Raw genomic sequence first — 6784 nt, 5'->3', positions numbered from 1 at the left:
TTTCCAACACTCTCCCTTAATCCAAACTAATGATATTGAATATTTTGAAACAACCTTGTGGATGAACAAAACATTCATTTGCTAATGGTTTAGTGAAGATGTCAACATATTGATTTTGCAACGTGCAATGTTAAAAAACAATTTCTTCATTGTTGATTAGTTCTTTGAAGAAATAATATCTTGTGTAAATGTGTTTGATTCTTTTGTGAAAGATTGAGATTTTGGATAGCGCATTTTCAGAATTGTTGTCGGAATAAATTTTTTGTGTTCCTTCTTAATCATTCCTTACATTTCTTAGCATTATTTGTAGGTTTTAACCCCATACAGAAATTACTTTCATACGAATTCTAGAACACACAAAATAAAAAAATGTGAGAGCATAACACATAAAACACATATACATAGATACTTTCCCCTAGATCCAAAAATCAGGACTACCAGCTTGATTTTTCATTATGTTCCTTTGAATTTTATAACACATATTGATACATGCTGAAGCATCCAATACCATGGACTGAAAACTATCACATCCAAAAACCTATGCGAAAATCATGCACAAAACCATAGGTGGGTCCGCCCAACCTAACATACGTTCCAAAACCAAAATTTCCTAGGGCACTACCCCAGACCCCATAGATTGGGGTTACCTACACCCCTCAAACCCCCTGTGACCCCCCCACTATGCAATCAACGCAACGAAGCAGGGGCTCCACCCCCCCTCTAACCCCCCGGTTAACTATGTGGGCTAGTCATGGAAAGAATATAACACAACCCAACATTCTCCCACTTGTTGTTTTCTTTCCATAGGGGCCACAAGAGAGCTTAGTCATTTTTCCAGCCCTGCAATGCCCATTGTTTCTCTACACTAAGAGAAATTCTCTAAGATCACGAATTTTGTCAATGCATCTACAGTATCTTCAAAGTGTCCACCTTGACCAACAACATCTTTTTGTCTTCTGTCATATCCCTCACAAAGTGATACTGAACATCAATGTGCTTTGTATTTGAATAATATGCAGGTTCCTTGCCAAGAAAATTTCAGTTTGGATGTCACACTCTATCCTTATATCTCTTTGTACTAACCCCATACTTGAACACAATATCTGCAACCAAGCTGCTTTCTTGCTTACATGAGTGGTTGCCATGTATTCATCCTCTATAGTTGATAGTGCCACTATAGATTATTTCTTACTCATCCAACTGACTGCACCTTCAAATAGGTTAAAGACATACCCAGTTATAGATCTTCTCTGATCTAGATCTCCAGCCCAGTCTGCATCAACAAAGCCATGAATATCCAACACTTTCTCCAATCCTGTTCTTCCTTGGTAACACAAACCATAATCACTAGTGCCACGCAAATACCTGAAAACCTGCTTCATTGTTGTCCAATGCTCCTTTCCTAGTTTTGACATAAACCTGCTCAATACTCCTACTACATGTGCAGTGTCTGGTCTAGTACATACCATTGCATACAACAGGCTACCGGTTGCACTTGCATATGGAACATCGGACATGTCATCTTCCTCTTGTTATGTCTTGGGACACTGTTCATAAGATAATTTTAAACCTATAGGAATAGGAACCTTCACCAGTTTACTATCCTACATATTAAATCTCTTCAATATTGTCTCGACATACTTCCTTTGGTTTAACTAGAGCTTTCTCTTTGCCCAATCTCTTTTAATTTCTATGCCCAAAATATAGTTTGCAGCACCAAGATTTTTCATGTTGAACTTGGAGGACAATTAGGTCTTCAAACCCTGGATAATTTCTTTGTCATTTCCAACTAGCAACATATCATCCACATACAAGACCAAATAAATGACACGGTCACCAATTAGTTTAAAATACACATAGTGATCTGCTTTGCTTCTGGTGAAGCCAAGTCCCCATATAAATGTATCAAATCTCTGATACCACATCCTTGGTGATTGTTTTAACCCATACAAAGACTTATTTAGCTTGCATACCAGTTCTTTCTTACCCTTCGCCGCAAAGCCTTTAGGTTGCTTCACGTAGATTTCCTCTTCCAGATCCCCATGAAGAAACGTTGTCTTCACATCCATCTCTTCTACCTCAAAATCAAAAGCAGCAACAATAGATAAAAGTAATCTAATAGAAGTTACCCTGGTAACAAGAGAAAAAATATCACCAAAATCAATTCCTGACACCTAGGAATAACCTTTTGCTAGCAACCGAGCTTTGTATTTCTCCACCTTTCCTTCTGCATTTGTCTTCTTCTTGAACACCCATTTGCTACCAATGGGTTTCCTTCCAGTCGGAAACTCCACCAGATGCCAAGCCTCATTTTTGTGCAAAGATGCCATTTCATCAACCATGGCCTCTTTCCAATGTTTTCCATCCTTTGAATCTACTGCTTCCTTCACAGTTCTAGGATTGTCATCAATAATATATAAAGCAAACTTTGAACAAAAAACAGATGGACTATACCTTTCTATCTGCCTTCTTTCTCGAACAGAGCTTCTAACACCCGGAGTTTGTGGCTCTTCATCTTCTGATTCCTCCTCTGTTGTAGAGTATGATTCTTCATCCTTTAGTTCAAACTCTATCTTGTCAGGTTCCTTTGGTTGGACTTCATCTTTAATAACTTCTTTCACCTCTATGAACACCACATCTCGACTGTGGACAACCTTACTTGTTACTGGGTTCCAAATCTTATAACCCTTTAAACCATCCTTATACCCAATAAAGATACACTTTTCATATTTACTATCCAACGTGGTTCATTTCTCCTTTGGAACATGTACATATCTATCACATCCAAATACCCTCAGATGTGAAAGAGAGGGTTTCTTACCAATCCATACCTCTTGTGGCGTTTTATCCTCCAATGCTGATGAAGGTGATCTGTTGACCAGCTAACATGCTATCTCCACCACCTCTTCCTAGAATTCTTGTCCTAACCTGGCACCACTGAGCATGCTTCTTGCCCTTTCCATCAGTGTCTTGTTCATTCCTTCTACAATTCCATTTTTCTAACGTGTATATGGAATAGTCTTCTACCATGCTATACCACACTTCTTACAGAATTCTTCAAATTCCTTACTGCAAAACTCTCTGCCATTATCAGTCCTCATCACCTTTATCTTCTTCTCTGTCTAGTTTTCCACTAGAGCCTTGAATTCTTTAAACCTATCAAAGACTTCATATTTCTTCTTAAGGAAATATATCCATGTATTCCTTGAGAAGTCATCTATAAATGATACATAGTACACAGACTTACCCAGTGATGGAACCTTCACAGGTCCAAACACATCAATATGCACAATCTCTAATATATGTTTCGCCCTCTTACCACGAGAGGGGAAACTCACCCAATTTTTCTTCCCATATGTACAATTTTCACAGAAATCAAAATCTAGAGAGCTATTACTCATACCTTCTACCATACCTTTACCATGAAGTATTTGAAGGCCCTTCTCTCCAATATGTCCAAGTGTTTGATGCCACAACATGGTTTTCTCTCCAGAGACCACTAGATTTTCTACTCCACCTTCAGGAACCATAGAACTGCTGCACCCATCGACAACCATGCTACCTTGCAGCTTGTACAGAGTTCCACTCCAAACTCCCCGCATCAATACTAGTGCTCCTTGAACCGTTTCGCAGGTATCCTTCTCAAACACCGTTTTTACACCTACATCATCCAACTTGCTTACAGAAATTAGATTTTTGGCCAATGCAGGAATATGCAAAACACCCAGAAGTGTTCTAACCCTTCCACCTTGCAACTTCAACTTTACTTTTCTGCGACCAATGATTCTAGCCTTCCTATCATCCCCTAAAAAGACATCACCACCACCGTATTTCTCATACTCGCAGAACCACTCTCCATGGGGAGTGAAGTGAAAGGATGCACCTGAGTCAATCAACCATGCCTCATGATCTACATGTGTACTTAAAGAAACAAGTACACATTCCCACCTTCATCTCAGGTGGTTTTCACCTCTACAGAAAGAGCATTTTTAGATCCTTTTCCTTTGTCAGAAGCTTTCAATTCACATTCCCTTTTGTAGTGCCCTTCCTTTCTGCATTTCCAGCACACCATCTTTACAGGTTTTCCTGGAGATTTAGATCCCCCTCTAGATTTATATCTCTCACTCAATGACTTATTTTTGTTTTTGTTCTACGACCGTCCTCGTATAAAAGAGGCATCACCATTCTGGCTCTCCATATTTTTCCGTCTCATCTCCTCTGTCAGCAAGGATGAGACTATTTCATCAAACTACAAGGCAGTTGCATTACTACCTATTGCAATAACCAGACTATCCCACGAATTTGGTAGAGAACACAATAAACTGATGCACTTATCTTCATCTAAAATTTTAATACCAACAGATCTTAACTGGCTTACCACAGTATTAAATGAATTCAGATTCTCTATCACCGAGTCTCCATCTTTCAACCTCAGGTTATACATCCTTTTCCACAGGAACAGTTTATTCACCAGAGACTTAGATTGGTACAAAGTCCCTAACTTGTCCCACAAAGCCTTTGCCTTAACTTCCCCTGATACATTCAGCAATACTGAATGTGTGACACAGAATCGTATTGTAGTCTTTTCCTTCTGATCCAACTTCTTCCATTCTTCGTCGGACACTCTCGTTGGTTTAGTACCTAGATCTATCGCGATCCACTAATCTTTATCCACCAACAAATCCTCCATCTTGAGTTTCTACAACTCAAAACTCTAACCATTAAATTTCTCGATCTTTATCTTCCCACTGCTCGCCATCTTCTTTCACCACCAAAATCGATGTCGCATATCTCCCACTGAACAAGGTCTACAATAGGGCCGAGTGAAAACCCTCAGCAACAAAGGCATCCCCTTGAAGCCAAAATAGCTTTGATACCAAATGTAGGTTTTAACCCTGTACATAAATTACCTGCATATGAATTTTAAAACACACAAAATAAAAAATGCGAGAGCATAACACATAAAACACATATACACAGAGATTTTCCCCTAGATCCCAAAACCGGGACTACCAACTTGATTTTTCATTATGTTCCTTTCATTGTTATAATACATATTTATACATGCCAAAGCATCCAATACCATGGACCAAAAACCATCGTGTCCAAAACCATGGAACGAAAACCATCATTTCCAAAAACATGTGCGAAAATCATACACAAAACCATAGGTGGGTCCACCCAACCTAACATAGGTTCCAAAATGAAAATTTTCTAGGGCACCGCCTCAGTCACCATAGAGTGGGGTTACCTTCACCCCTCAAACCCCTTGTGACCCCCTCTACGCAATTGGCGTAATGAAGGGGGGGCTCTGCTGCCCCTCTAACCCCCCGGTTAACTACGTGGGCTAGTCGTGGAAATAATATAACACAACCCAACATTCTTCTCATCCAAAAATCTTGACACACGACCCTGTTTCTTGGAATTATTTTAGTTGTTTTTCAATGTGTCTCCTTTGATGTCTCCATTAATCTTGACACCAAACTCACTACATACATTAAATAAGGTCTAGTTGTAGTCAAGTACATTAAACTGCCAACCATGATTTTGTATAGTGTTGGATTTACATTGTTGTTAGACTTTTTTTTTTGCTCAACTTTAAAATCATGGCTATTGTGAGGGCTTATTATTTTCATTTTTATCTCTTCAAAATGTGCATTTCATACTTTTTTTGAAAAATAAAAATGGCATCCTCCATTTGGTTCATTTCTATGCCTCAAAATATCTTAACAATCCAAAATCTATCATTTGAAACTAATTTTTCATTACTTCTTTGAAATCAGCAATGAGTACATAATCCCTTCCTATGAAAAATTGATCATGTGCATAGAAAACCACAATTAGAATCTCACCATCAGTTTCTTTGATGTATAGGGTAGGCTCACAACAACTTTTTCTAAAGCCATTTTCTGACAAGTTTGAATCTATTTTTCTATATCATGCACACAAGTGCTTACTTCAACCCATAAGGAGATTTCTTTAGCATATATACTTTGTCTTCTTTCCCTTGAGCCTCATAATGAGTTGGTTTCTCCATATACACTTGCTCTTTTATTTCTCCATTTAGGAAGGTTGATTTCACATCCATTTGATATACTTTCCACTTGTGTTGCACAATTATTTCCAAAAACCGTCCTCATGGTTTCCATTCTTGTGATTGGCACAAAAGTTTCCACGTAATCTATTTCATGTTGTTCTTAGTACCCCTCTATGACAAACCTTTATTTATTCCTTTCTATCCTTCCTTATGTATCTCTTCTTTTCTTATAAACACACTTTACAACTATGCCTTCTTTTCCTTGGGCAATATTAACTAAATCCCGTATATCATTCCTTTCTATTGCCACTATTTCTTCATCCATTATTACTACACATTTTTCCTCCTTAGTTTCATCTTCAAATTAATTGAAGCATCTACATGAGAAAAAATAGAAAAAATAGAATTCACACCTCTGTTACAATCACCTTCATTTTCGTCATAAATATCACTCAAATTTCTAATTTTCTGTATTCTCAAGCTTGTCAAAGTCGGATATGATGTGATCTTGAAGTTGAACTTTGAGAATTTGAAGTAATTGATATTTTATGTGTACTTGGAGGAGTATTTTCTTGAACACGTGAGACGATCCTATTGTTGTTTGCATTGATGTGTGTTGCAGTGTTGCAAGTGTTGTTGGTTGGCATTGACGCCAACTTAGTAGCATGGGTTGTAGGTTAGTGGGTTATGCATGTGTATCTGTGATTGCAGGTGTCTTGGATATGGATGGTGTAGATTTCCTTGGCA

This window comes from Pinus tabuliformis, chromosome 3_2 (genome assembly GCF_031772625.1).
Source record: "Pinus tabuliformis cultivar Carrire ecotype Pingquan chromosome 3_2, CPIR1, whole genome shotgun sequence".
NCBI classification, from domain to species: domain Eukaryota; kingdom Viridiplantae; phylum Streptophyta; class Pinopsida; order Pinales; family Pinaceae; genus Pinus; species Pinus tabuliformis.
This window is presented reverse-complemented; position numbering follows the sequence as displayed.